The sequence below is a fragment of the Heterodontus francisci genome, unplaced genomic scaffold (assembly GCF_036365525.1).
Source record: "Heterodontus francisci isolate sHetFra1 unplaced genomic scaffold, sHetFra1.hap1 HAP1_SCAFFOLD_368, whole genome shotgun sequence".
Lineage (NCBI taxonomy): Eukaryota > Metazoa > Chordata > Chondrichthyes > Heterodontiformes > Heterodontidae > Heterodontus > Heterodontus francisci.
The window spans coordinates 376,508-389,589 of record NW_027140964.1 but is presented as its reverse complement, the minus strand read 5'-3'; positions in this window follow the sequence as shown (position 1 = coordinate 389,589).

Genomic DNA, 13,082 nt, shown 5'->3' with positions numbered 1-13,082 from the left:
TCTTTCTGGTTTTCTCTTTCTCTTTTGCTTTCCCTCTCTTTGGTTCTTTCTGCTTGACTCTCTCTCTCTCTGGCTTTTCTTTCTCTATCTCTCTCTCGATGGCTTTCTCTTCAGCTGTTTCTCTGACATCTCCTTCTTTGGCTTTTTCACTCTTTCTCTCTGACTATCTCTCTCTCTCTTTGGCTTTCTCTTCAACTGCTTCTCTGACATCTCTTTCTTTGGCTTTTTCACTCTCTCTCTCTCTCTGGCAATCTCTCTTTCGATCTCTCTCACTCTCTGCCTTTTTCCCTCTTTCTGGATTTCTTTCACTCCCACCAATAAATTTTGGCGCCCCGTGGGCAATATTTCCGACGCAAATTCCCCCCTCTGCAAATTCACCCCCTGCAAATTTCCCTCCCGACAATAGCCCCCTTCCCCATCAATTACCCATGTCCCCTGAACAACTCCCAGTAATTCCTTTTCCCTCCTTCTCTGTCTCCTTCTCCCTCTCTTTGTCCTCACTCCGCCTTGTCCTCTCTCGCTCCCTGACCCTTTGCATAAATCCGCACTCATCCACATCCCCTCCCATTGTAAACCTGGAGAAATGACACCCCCTTCCATTTTAAACATTAGTGACTTCCGTCTATGAATATCCACAGTATTACCTCCCCCCACCCCCACACACACACCCGCCACCCGTGAATGTTCCCCATCGAATTACCTACCTCCGTGAAAATACCCCAGACAATTAGCCCCCAGAGAACGGACCCCATCCAATACGCTTCCCTCCACCACACCTCCACCCCCCACCCGTGCCCAAACCTCTACATAATATCCCCATGAGACCCCTCCAAATGATGCCTCCCCCCTTGGACAGACCCCGATATTATGGCCTTCCCATCCACCCCCTCCCCCGCCCCCATCTAAAGGCCCTAAGAACCAACTGGTGAAAACCCTCCTATTTTAAAGATGGAGTAGACAGCCTTTCCCCCACGAAATTATGCCCCGACATAACCACCCCCTGCAATTTCCACCCACTCCCCCACGAATTCCCCCCACAAATCTCCTCCTAAAATTTTCCGTCAAAATCCCCGCCCCCAAACCTTCCTCCCAGCAGACACCAGCAGATGGAGATGGTGAGAGGGTGGGCAGAAACTGCAGTGAGGCAGGGACACCAGCAGATGGAGATGGTGAAAGGGGGACAGTAACTGCAGTGAGACAGGGACACCAGCAGATGGAGATGGTGAAAGGGGGACAGTAACTGCAGTGAGACAGAGACGCCAGCAGATGGAGATGGTGACAGGGTGGGGCAGTAACTGCAGTGAGACAGGGACACCAGCAGATGGAGATGTTGACTGCCGCCATTGGCTGCAGTGAGAAAGAGACACCAGCAGATGGAGATGGTGAGAGGCGGGCAGTAACTGCAGTGAGACAGGGACACCAGCAGATGGAGATGGTGAGAGGGGCAGTAGCTGCAGTAAGACAGGGGACACCAGCAGATGGAGATGGTGAGAGGGGACAGTAACTGCAGTAAGACAGGAGCACCAGCAGATGGAGAAGGTGAGAGGGGGAGCAGTAACTGCAGTGAGACAGGGACACCAGCAGATGGAGATGGTGAGATGGGGCGCAGTAACTGCAGTCAGATGGGACACCAACAGATGGAGATGGTGAGGGGTGGCAATAACTGCAGTGAGACAGGGACAACAGCAGATGGAGATGGTGAGATGGGGAGCAATAACTGCAGTGAGACAGGGACACGAGCAGATGGAGATGGTGAGATGGGGCAGTAACTGCAGTGTGACAGGGACACCAGCAGATGGAGATGGTGAGAGGGGGGACAGTAACTGCAGTGAGAGAGGGACTCCAGCAGATGGAGATGGTGAGAGGGGGAGCAGTAACTGCTTTGAGACAGGGACACCAGCAAATGGAGATGGTGAGAGAGAACCGTAACTGCAGTGAGACAGGGACACCAGCAGATGGAGATGGTGAGAGGGGGCAGAGCAAGTCCAACCTCAATAGCTCAGATTCTCAACAAAATATATCAGAATCAGATTGAAAATAATTTCAGTGCTCAGTGCTGCGAATATAAAATATACTTTCTGTCCTGTGGGGAGTGTAGTGAATGGAATATGAAATGGGATTTAGTTCCAGCGTTTATCTCTTTCTCTGATTTCACTAATTTAACAATGAGATTGAGCGTGTATTTCACCGCCTTCTTCAGCTCCTCTCTGAATTTACTCTGGGTCACAGCGTGTTGATGCAGGAACTGAGAAGCTGCAGCATCTTTGATGTTCCTTATGTGATATAGACAGGGTCAGTGTAGGAGGAATAATAATGAATATCTGAAAATTTATATCCCATAAATGACAAACACAACTCGAGTCACCCAAAACAATATAAAACTGCCGAATATAGTGAAGAGTAAAATAATTGATGTTCTCCGATTCTCCATCTCTGGGTCTTTGTGATTCTCTCCATTGCCGTGGCGCCGGAATCCCCTGCGGACTTTACTGGAGAATAAAATACGTCTGACTATCAGAATATTGAACAGCAAAATCAGCAAGACCGGGACACAAGGGGTTAAAATATAATAAAGCAATTCAAATGCCCCCATGTGGGGGAAGAAAAGAAGCTCGGTTACCGACACAACCCATGGGAACATTATCAATAATGTACCTTGGTTTCTGTACAAAGTAAATTGGGACAGACTGTAAACATCCCAGTACACATACTGTTCCTGCAACCACAGCCGCTGTTTTCTTGGTGCAATATTTTGTTTTCAGCTTCTCACAACAAATGGTCACAAATCGATCAAAGGTGAAAGTGAACGTGAGCCAGACAGAAATAACTGTGGCTGCAGAATGCAGAACCTCACTGAGAGAGCACACGGCAGTAAAGTTCAGGAATGAATCTAGGAAATAAATTAAAACAATCCAGTACAATATGGGATCAGTGATAACGACCAGGAGATCAGACACTGCCATTCCCACCAGGTAGACACTGATACATTTGGAGAGACCACACTTTCCTCGGGACAGGATCACAATCGCCACCAAGTTAACTGGAAGAGAGAGAAAAGGAAGCAGAGAAATTACTGATCAGACCTGGAGACAAAGCAGCAGTTTGACAGGATCTGGGCTGAAATTTCCAGCTTTGTTGCTGCATCGAACAGTGAAAACTGATTCATTGACCTGGGCAGTGCTTTGTCACCGTGAAATATTTAAAATACAATTATTAATAATGTATTGGGAAATTGATACAGAAAGTGAATAAAGTCAGCACCAGATCTACTGGAAGGGCTGTGTATGGGCGCAGTGCCGATGGGGAATGGAGATGGGATTTTACAGACAATGCATCAAATTGGGATTTGGCTCAGGAATGGGAAGGTTTGTGGCCAGTGGAAGGTGCTGATGTTTTTTTGCTGTGTGTTCAGAAAGCTGACAGGGGTTGGTACAAATTGGGAAAAGTTTGAGAGATGCTGTGGTGAGTTTGAGGGTTGGGAGGGAAAACCCTTTTGGCGAATGTGGAGAAATTAATGGACCCACCACTGATCAAAGGCACTTATAAGAAAATATCTAAAGAGAATAAATGAATTCATGTTGTTAAAGATCATAAACGGGTCTTCGAGGAGAAATACAAGGATGTTATAAAGTTCATTCAAGATAAGGTAGGCCAGATGAAGTTTTTCAATCGAGATATTTTCGGAAGAAGTTACATAAAGTGACACATCTGAAAATGTTTTGCTCTGCCCCCTTTGGGAACAAGCAAAGAAATGAACCCGCAGCAACTGTTGTTTGTATTTGATTCACCATACAACATATGCATTGCTGAGAATAAAATTTATATATTGAATATTATCAGACTTTCAATTTCTAAACTGACAAATAAAATTGTACAAATTAACACATTGGGTTTTCGGGCAGAGATATAATGGATACTTAGTGCTATTATTTAAAAAACAGGAGCCAATAGTTTACAGGGTCACATGAGAACAGATACCACAGCAAGAGATCCAGCAGCTTTATGAATTACAGAACTTATCTGCAGGCATCAAATGTCACGGAATTGTCACAATTTGGGTTAAAGACTTTGCCTTCTCAAAAACTTTGCTTATTTGTTATCTTCTGAAACAAAGAGCTGGCGAAGGAGAGATAGCTGCAGCATTTCCGGCATTAATGCAAAACTCCACGCAATACCATCAAGTCTGGGCATAAGAAATAAAAATACACTCGCAAAATTAAATTTATATGAGTATTTATCTCAAGCAATCAAAGGAGAATTCATTTGAACTTAGAGGAGATCTGCAGAATCCTGGTGAATAAGCGAGGAGCAGTGGGGGAGGAGCGGATTTAAAAAGCAGCAAAACCTGGTGAATAAGAGAGGAGCAGTGGCAGAGCTGTGGTTTTAAAAAGCACCGAAACCTGGTGAATGCGAGAGGTGCAGTAGGAGAGGAGTGGATGTAAGAAGCACAGAAACCTGGTGAATACGAGAGGTGCAGCAGGAGAGGAGTGGCTGTAAGAAGCACAGAAATCTGGTGAATACGAGAGGTGCAGCAGGAGAGGAGTGGATTTAAAAAGCACCGAAACATGGTGAATACGAAAGGGGCAGCAGGAGAGGAGTGGATGTAAAAAGCACAGAAAACTGGTGAATACGAGAGGAGCATTGGGAGAGGAGAGGATTTAAAAAGCACCAAAACCTGGTGAATAAGAGAGAGCAGTGCGACAGGAGAGGATTTAAAATTACCAAAACCTGGTGAATAAGAGAGGAGCAGTGGGACAGGAGTGGATTTAAAAAGCACCGAAACCTGGTGAATAAGAGAGGAGCAGTGGGAGAGGAGTGGATTTAAAAAGCACCGAAACCTGGTGAATAAGAGAGGAGCAGTGGGAGAGGAGTGGATTTAAAAAGCACCGAAACCTGGTGAATAAGAGAGGAGCAGTGGGAGAGGAGTGGATTTAAAAAGCACCAAAACCTGGTGAATAAGAGAGGAGCATTGGGAGAGGAGTGGATGTAAAAAGCACAGAAACCTGGTGAATAAGAGAGGAGCAGTGGGAGAGGAGTGGATATAAAAAACACCAAGACCTGGTGAATAAGAGAGGAGCAGTGGGAGAGGGGTGGATTTAAAAAGAAGCAAAACCTGGTGAATAGGAGAGGAGCAGTGGGAGAGGAATGGATTTAAATAGAACCAAAACCTGGTGAATAAGAGAGGAACAGCGGGAGAGGAGTGGATTTAAAATGAACCAAAACCTGGTGATGAAGAGAGGAGCAGCGGGAGAAGAGAGGATTTAAAAAGAACAAAAACCTGGTGAATACGAGAGGTGCAGCAGGAGAGGAGTGGTTCAAAAAGCACCGAAACCTGGTGAATAAGAGAGGAGCAGTGGGAGAGGAGAGGATTTAAAAAGCACCAAAACCTGGTGAATAAGAGAGGAGCAGTGGGAGAGGACTGGATTTAACAAGCACCAAACTCTGGTCAATAAGAGAGGAGCAGTGGGAGAGGAGTGGATTTAAAAAGCACCAAAACCTGGAGAGTAAGAGAGGAGCAGTGGGAGAATTGTGGATTTAAAAAGCAACAAAACCTGGTGAATAAGAGAGGAGCAGTGGGAGAGTTGTGGATTTAAAAAGCACCAAAACCTGGTTAATACGAGAGGTGGAGCGGGAGAGGAGTGGATTTGAGAAGCACAGAAACCTGGTGATTAAGAAAGGAGCAGTGGGAGAGGAGTGGATTTAAAAAGCACCGAAACCTGGTGAATAAGAGAGGAGCAGTGGGAGAGGAGTGGATTTGAGAAGCACAGAAACCTGGTGAATAAGAGAGGAGCAGTGGGAGAGGAGTGGATTTGAGAAGCACAGAAACCTGGTGAATAAGAGAGGAGCAGTGGGAGAGGAGTGGATTTGAGAAGAACAGAAACCTGGTGAAGAAGAGAGGAGCAGTTGGAGAGGAGTGGATTAAAAAAGAACCAAAACCTGGTGAATAAGAGAGGAACAGCGGGAGAGGAATGGATTTAAATAGAAACAAAACCTGGTGAATAAGAGAGGAACAGCGGGAGAAAAGTGGATTTAAATAGAACCAAAACCTGGTGAATAAGAGAGGAACAGCGGGAGAAGAGTGGCTTTAAAAAGAACAAAAACCTGGTGAATAAGAGAGGAGCAGTGGGAGAGGAGTGGATTTAAAAAGCATCAAAACGTGGTGAATAAGAGAGGAGCAGTGGGAGAGGAGTGGATTTAAAAAGCACCGAAACCTGATGAATAAGAGAGGAGCAGTGGGAGAGGAGTGGATTTAAAGCACCAAAACCTGGTGAATAAGAGAGGAGCAGTGGGAGAGGAGTGGATTTAAAAAGAACTAAAACCTGGTGAATAAGAGAGGAGCAGTGGGAGAGGGGTGGATTTAAAAAGCACCGAAACCTGGTGAATACGAGAGGAGCAGTGGGAGAGGAGAGGATTTAAAAAGCACCAAAACCTGGAGAATAAGAGAGGAGCAGTGGGAGAGGAGTGGATTTAAAAAGCACCAAAACCTGGTGAATAAGAGAGGAGCAGTGGGAGAGGAGTGGATTTAAAAAGAACTAAAACCTGCTGAATAAGAGAGGAGCAGTGGGAGAGGGGTGGATTTAAAAAGCACCGAAACCTGGTGAATACGAGAGGAGCAGTGGGAGAGGAGAGGATTTAAAAAGCACCAAAACCTGGTGAATAAGAGAGGAGCAGAGGGAGAGGAGTGGATTTAAAAAGCATTGAAACCTGGTGAATAAGAGAGGAGCAGAGGGAGAGGAGTGGATTTAAAAAGCATCAAAACGTGGTGAATAAGAGAGGAGCAGTGGGAGAGGAGTGGATTTAAAAAGCACCGAAACCTGGTGAATAAGAGAGGAGCAGTGGGAGAGGAGTGGATTTAAAGAACCAAAACCTGGTGAATAAGAGAGGAGCAGTGGGAGAGTTGTGGATTTAAAAAGCACCAAAACCTGGTGAATAAGAGAGGGGCAGTGGGAGAGGAGTGGATTTAAAAAGAACTAAAACCTGGTGAATAAGAGAGGAGCAGTGGGAGAGTTGTGGATTTAAAAAGCACCCAAACCTGGTAAATAAATGAGGAGCAGTGGGAGAGGAGCGGATATAAAAAGCACCAAAACCTGGTGAATAAGAGAGGAGCAGTGGGAGAGGACTGGATTTAACAAGCACCAAACTCTGGTCAATAAGAGATGAGCAGTGGGAGAGGAGTGGATTTAAAAAGCACCAAAACCTGGAGAGTAAGAGAGGAGCAGTGGGAGAATTGTGGATTTAAAAAGCAACAAAACCTGGTGAATAAGAGAGGAGCAGTGGGAGAGTTGTGGATTTAAAAAGCACCAAAACCTGGTTAATACGAGAGGTGGAGCGGGAGAGGAGTGGATTTGAGAAGCACAGAAACCTGGTGATTAAGAAAGGAGCAGTGGGAGAGGAGTGGATTTAAAAAGCACCGAAACCTGGTGAATAAGAGAGGAGCAGTGGGAGAGGAGTGGATTTGAGAAGCACAGAAACCTGATGAATAAGAGAGGAGCAGTGGGAGAGTTGTGGATATAACAAGCACCAAAACCTGGTGAATAAAAGAGGAGCAGTGGGAGAGGAGTGGATTTGAGATGCACAGAAACCTGGTGAAGAAGAGAGTAGCAGTGGGAGAGGAGAGGATTAAAAAAGAACCAAAACCTGGTGAATAAGAGAGGAGCAGTGGGAGAGGGGCGGATTTTAAAAGCACCAAAACCTGGTGAATAAGAGAGGAGCAGTGGGAGAGGAGTGGATTAAAAAAGAACCAAAACCTGGTGAATAAGAGAGGAACAGCGGGAGAAGAGTGGATTTACAAAGAACCAAAACCTGGTGAATAAGACAGGAGCAGTGCGGGAGAGGAGTGGATTTAAATAGAAACAAAACATGGTGAATAAGAGAGGAACAGTGGGAGAGGGGTGGATTTAAAAAGCACCGAAACCTGGTGAATACGAGAGGAGCAGTGGGAGAGGAGAGGATTTAAAAAGCACCAAAACCTGGTGAATAAGAGAGGAGCAGAGGGAGAGGAGTGGATTTAAAAAGCACAAAACCTGGTGAATAAGAGAGGAGCAGAGGGAGAGGAGTGGATTTAAAAAGCATAAAAACCTGGTGAATAAGAGAGGAGCAGTGGGAGAGGAGTAGATTTGAGAAGCACAGAAACCTGGTGAATAAGAGAGGAGCAGTGGGAGAGGAGTGGATTTGAGAAGCACAGAAACCTGGTGAATAAGAGAGGAGCAGTGGGAGAGGAGTGGATTTGAGAAGCACAGAAACCTGGTGAAGAAGAGAGGAGCAGTTGGAGAGGAGTGGATTAAAAAAGAACCAAAACCTGGTGAATAAGAGAGGAACAGCGGGAGAGGAATGGATTTAAATAGAAACAAAACCTGGTGAATAAGAGAGGAACAGCGGGAGAAAAGTGGATTTAAATAGAACCAAAACCTGGTGAATAAGAGAGGAACAGCGGGAGAAGAGTGGATTTAAAAAGAACAAAAACCTGGTGAATAAGAGAGGAGCAGCGGGAGAGGAGTGGATTTAAAAAGCATCAAAACGTGGTGAATAAGAGAGGAGCAGTGGGAGAGGAGTGGATTTAAAAAGCACCGAAACCTGATGAATAAGAGAGGAGCAGTGGGAGAGGAGTGGATTTAAAGCACCAAAACCTGGTGAATAAGAGAGGAGCAGTGGGAGAGGAGTGGATTTAAAAAGAACTAAAACCTGGTGAATAAGAGAGGAGCAGTGGGAGAGGGGTGGATTTAAAAAGCACCGAAACCTGGTGAATACGAGAGGAGCAGTGGGAGAGGAGAGGATTTAAAAAGCACCAAAACCTGGTGAATAAGAGAGGAGCAGTGGGAGAGGAGTGGATTTAAAAAGCACCAAAACCTGGTGAATAAGAGAGGAGCAGTGGGAGAGGAGTGGATTTAAAAAGAACTAAAACCTGGTGAATAAGAGAGGAGCAGTGGGAGAGGGGTGGATTTAAAAAGCACCGAAACCTGGTGAATACGAGAGGAGCAGTGGGAGAGGAGAGGATTTAAAAAGCACCAAAACCTGGTGAATAAGAGAGGAGCAGAGGGAGAGGAGTGGATTTAAAAAGCATTGAAACCTGGTGAATAAGAGAGGAGCAGAGGGAGAGGAGTGGATTTAAAAAGCATAAAAACCTGATGAATAAGAGAGGAGCAGTGGGAGAGGAGTGGATTTAAAAAGCATCAAAACGTGGTGAATAAGAGAGGAGCAGTGGGAGAGGAGTGGATGTAAAAAGCACCGAAACCTGGTGAATAAGAGAGGAGCAGTGGGAGAGGAGTGGATTTAAAGAACCAAAACCTGGTGAATAACAGAGGAGCAGTGGGAGAGTTGTGGATTTAAAAAGCACCAAAACCTGGTGAATAAGAGAGGAGCAGTGGGAGAGGAGTGGATTTAAAAAGAACTAAAACCTGGTGAATAAGAGAGGAGCAGTGGGAAAGTTGTGGATTTAAAAAGCACCCAAACCTGGTAAATAAATGAGGAGCAGTGGGAGAGGTGAGGATTAAAAAAGCACCAAAACCTGGTGAATACGAGTGGTGAAGCGGGAGAGGAGTGGATTTAAAAAGCACCGAAACCTGGTGATGAAGAAAGGAGCAGTGGGAGAGGAGTGGATTTAAAAAGCATCAAAACCTGGTGAATAAGAGAGGAGCAGTGGGAGAGGAGTGGATGTAAAAAGCACCGAAACCTGGTGAATAAGAGAGGAGCAGTGGGAGAGGAGTGGATTTAAAGAACCAAAGCCTGGTGAATAAGAGAGGAGCAGTGGGAGAGTTGTGGATTTAAAAAGCACCAAAACCTGGTGAATAAGAGAGGAGCAGTGGGAGAGGAGTGGATTTAAAAAGAACTAAAACCTGGTGAATAAGAGAGGAGCAGTGGGAGAGTTGTGGATTTAAAAAGCACCCAAACCTGGTAAATAAATGAGGAGCAGTGGGAGAGGTGAGGATTAAAAAAGCACCAAAACCTGGTGAATACGAGTGATGAAGTGGGAGAGGAGTGGATTTAAAAAGCACCGAAACCTGGTGATGAAGAAAGGAGCAGTGGGAGAGGAGTGGATTTTAAAAACACCAAAACCTGGTGAAGAAGAGAGGTGCAGTGGGAGAGGAGTTGATTTACACAGCACAGAAAATTGGTGAATAAGAGAGGAGCAGTGGGAAAGGAGGGGAGTTAAAAAGCACCAAAACCTGGTGAATAAGAGAGGAGCAGTGGGAGAGGAGTGGATTTAAAGTACCAAAACCTGGTGAATAAGAGAGGAGCAGTGGGAGAGTTGTGGAATTAAAAAGCACCAAAAGCTGGAGAATAAGAGAGGAGCAGTGGGAGAATTGTGGATTTAAAAAGCAGCAAAACCTGGTGGATAAGAGAGGAGCAGTGGGAGAGTTGTGGATTTAAAAAGCACCAAAATCTGGTAACTAAGAGAGGAGAAGTGGGAGAGATGTGGATTTATAAAGCACCGAAACCTGGTGATTAAGAAAGGAGCAGTGGGAGAGGGGTGGATTTAAAAAGAAGCAAAACCTGGTGAATAGGAGAGGAGCAGCGGGAGAGGGATGGATTTAAACAGAACCAAAACCTGTTGAAAAAGAGAGGAACAGCGGGAGAGGAGTGGATTTAAAACGCATCAAATCCTGGTGTAAAAGAGTGGAGCCGTGTGTGAGGGGCGGATTTTAACAGCACCAAAACCTGGTGAATAAGAGAGGAACAGCGGGAGAGGAGTGGATATAAATAGAACCAAAACCTGTTGGATAAGAGAGGAACAGCGGGAGAAGAGTGGATTTAAAAAGAACCAAAACCTGGTGAATAAGAGAGGAGCAGTGCGGATGAGGAGTGGATTTAAATAGAACCAAAACCTGGTGACTAAGTGAGGAGCAGCGGGAGAGGAGTGGTTCAAAAAGCACCGAAACCTGGTGAATACGAGAGGAGCATTGGGAGAGGAGAGGATTTAAAAAGCACCAAAACCTGGTGAATAAGAGAGGAGCAGCGGGAGAGGAGTGGATTTAAAAAACTCCAAAACCTGGTGAATAAGAGAGGAGCAGTGGGAGAGCTGTGGATTTAAAAAGCACCAAATCCTGGAGAATAAGAGAGGAGAAGTGGGAGAGTTGTGGATATAACAAGCACCAAAACCTGGTGAATAAAAGAGGAGCAGTGGGAGAGGAGTGGATTTGAGATGCACAGAAACCTGGTGAAGAAGAGAGTAGCAGTGGGAGAGGAGTGGATTAAAAAAGAACCAAAACCTGGTGAATAAGAGAGGTGCAGTGGGAGAGGGGCGGATTTTAAAAGCACCAAAACCTGGTGAATAAGAGAGGAGCAGTGGGAGAGGAGTGGATTAAAAAAGAACCAAAACCTGGTGAATAAGAGAGGAACAGCGGGAGAAGAGTGGATTTACAAAGAACCAAAACCTGGTGAATAAGACAGGAGCAGTGCGGGAGAGGAGTGGATTTAAATAGAAACAAAACATGGTGAATAAGAGAGGAACGGTGGGAGAGGGGTGGATTTAAAAAGCACCGAAACCTGGTGAATACGAGAGGAGAAGTGGGAGAGGAGTGGATTTAAAAAGCACAAAACCTGGTGAATAAGAGAGGAGCAGAGGGAGAGGAGTGGATTTAAAAAGCATAAAAACCTGGTGAATAAGAGAGGAGCAGAGGGAGAGGAGTGGATTTAAAAAGCACAAAACCTGGTGAATAAGAGAGGAGCAGAGGGAGAGGAGTGGATTTAAAAAGCATAAAAACCTGGTGAATAAGAGAGGAGCAGTGGGAGAGGAGTGGATTTAAAAAGCATCAAAACGTGGTGAATAAGAGAGGAGCAGTGGGAGAGGAGTGGATTTAAAAAGCACCGAAACCTTGTGAATAAGAGAGCAGCAGTGGGAGAGGAGTAGATTTAAAGCACCAAAACCTGGTGAATAAAAGAGGAGCAGTGGGAGAGTTGTGGATTTAAAAAGCACCCAAACCTGGTAAATAAACGAGGAGCAGTGGGAGAGGTGAGGATTAAAAAAGCACCAAAACCTGGTGAATACGAGTGGTGAAGCGGGAGAGGAGTGGATTTAAAAAGCACCGAAACCTGGTGATGAAGAAAGGAGCAGTGGGAGAGGAGTGGATTTTAAAAACACCAAAACCTGGTGAAGAAGAGAGGTGCAGTGGGAGAGGAGTTGATTTACACAGCACAGAAAATTGGTGAATAAGAGAGGAGCAGTGGGAAAGGAGGGGAGTTAAAAAGAACCAAAACCTGGTGAATAAGAGAGGAGCAGTGGGAGAGGGGTGGATTTAAAAAGCACCAAAACCTGGAGAATAAGAGAGGAGCAGTGGGAGAGGAGAGGATTTAAAAAGTACCAAAACCTGGCGAATAAGAGAGGAGCAGTGGGAGAGGAGTGGATGAAAAAGCACCGAAACCTGGTGAATACGAGAGGAGCAGTGGGAGAGGAGAGGATTTAAAAAGCACCAAAATCTGGTGAATAAGAGAGGAGCAGAGGGAGAGGAGTGGATTTAAAAAGCATCAAAACCTGGTGAATAAGAGAGGAGCAGTGGGAGAGTTGTGGATATAACAAGCACCAAAACCTGGTGAATAAGAGAGGAGCAGTGGGAGAGTTGTGGATTTAAAATGCACCAAAACCTGATGAATAGGAGAGGAGCAATGGGAGAGTTGTGGATTTATAAAGCAACAAAACCTGGTGAATAAAAGAGGAGCAGTGGGAGAGTTGTGGATTTAAAAAGCAACAAAACCTGGTGAATAAGAGAGGAGCAATGGGAGAGTTGTGGATTTAAAAAGCACCAAAATCTGGTAACTAAGAGAGGAGAAGTGGGAGAGGAGTGGATTTACAAAGCACCGAAACCTGGTGATTAAGAACGGAGCAGTGGGAGAGGGGTGGATTTAAAAAGAAGCAAAACCTGGTGAATAGGAAAGGAGCAACGGGAGAGGAGTGGATTTAAACAGAATCAAAACCTGTTGAATAAGAGAGGAACAGCGGGAGAGGAGTGGATTTAAAATGATCCAAAACCTGATGACGAAGAGAGGAACAGTGGGAGAGGAGTGGATTTAAAATGAACCAAAACCTGGTGACTAAGAGAGAAGCAGTGGGAGAGGAGTGGATTTAAAAAGCACCAAAAACCTGGGGA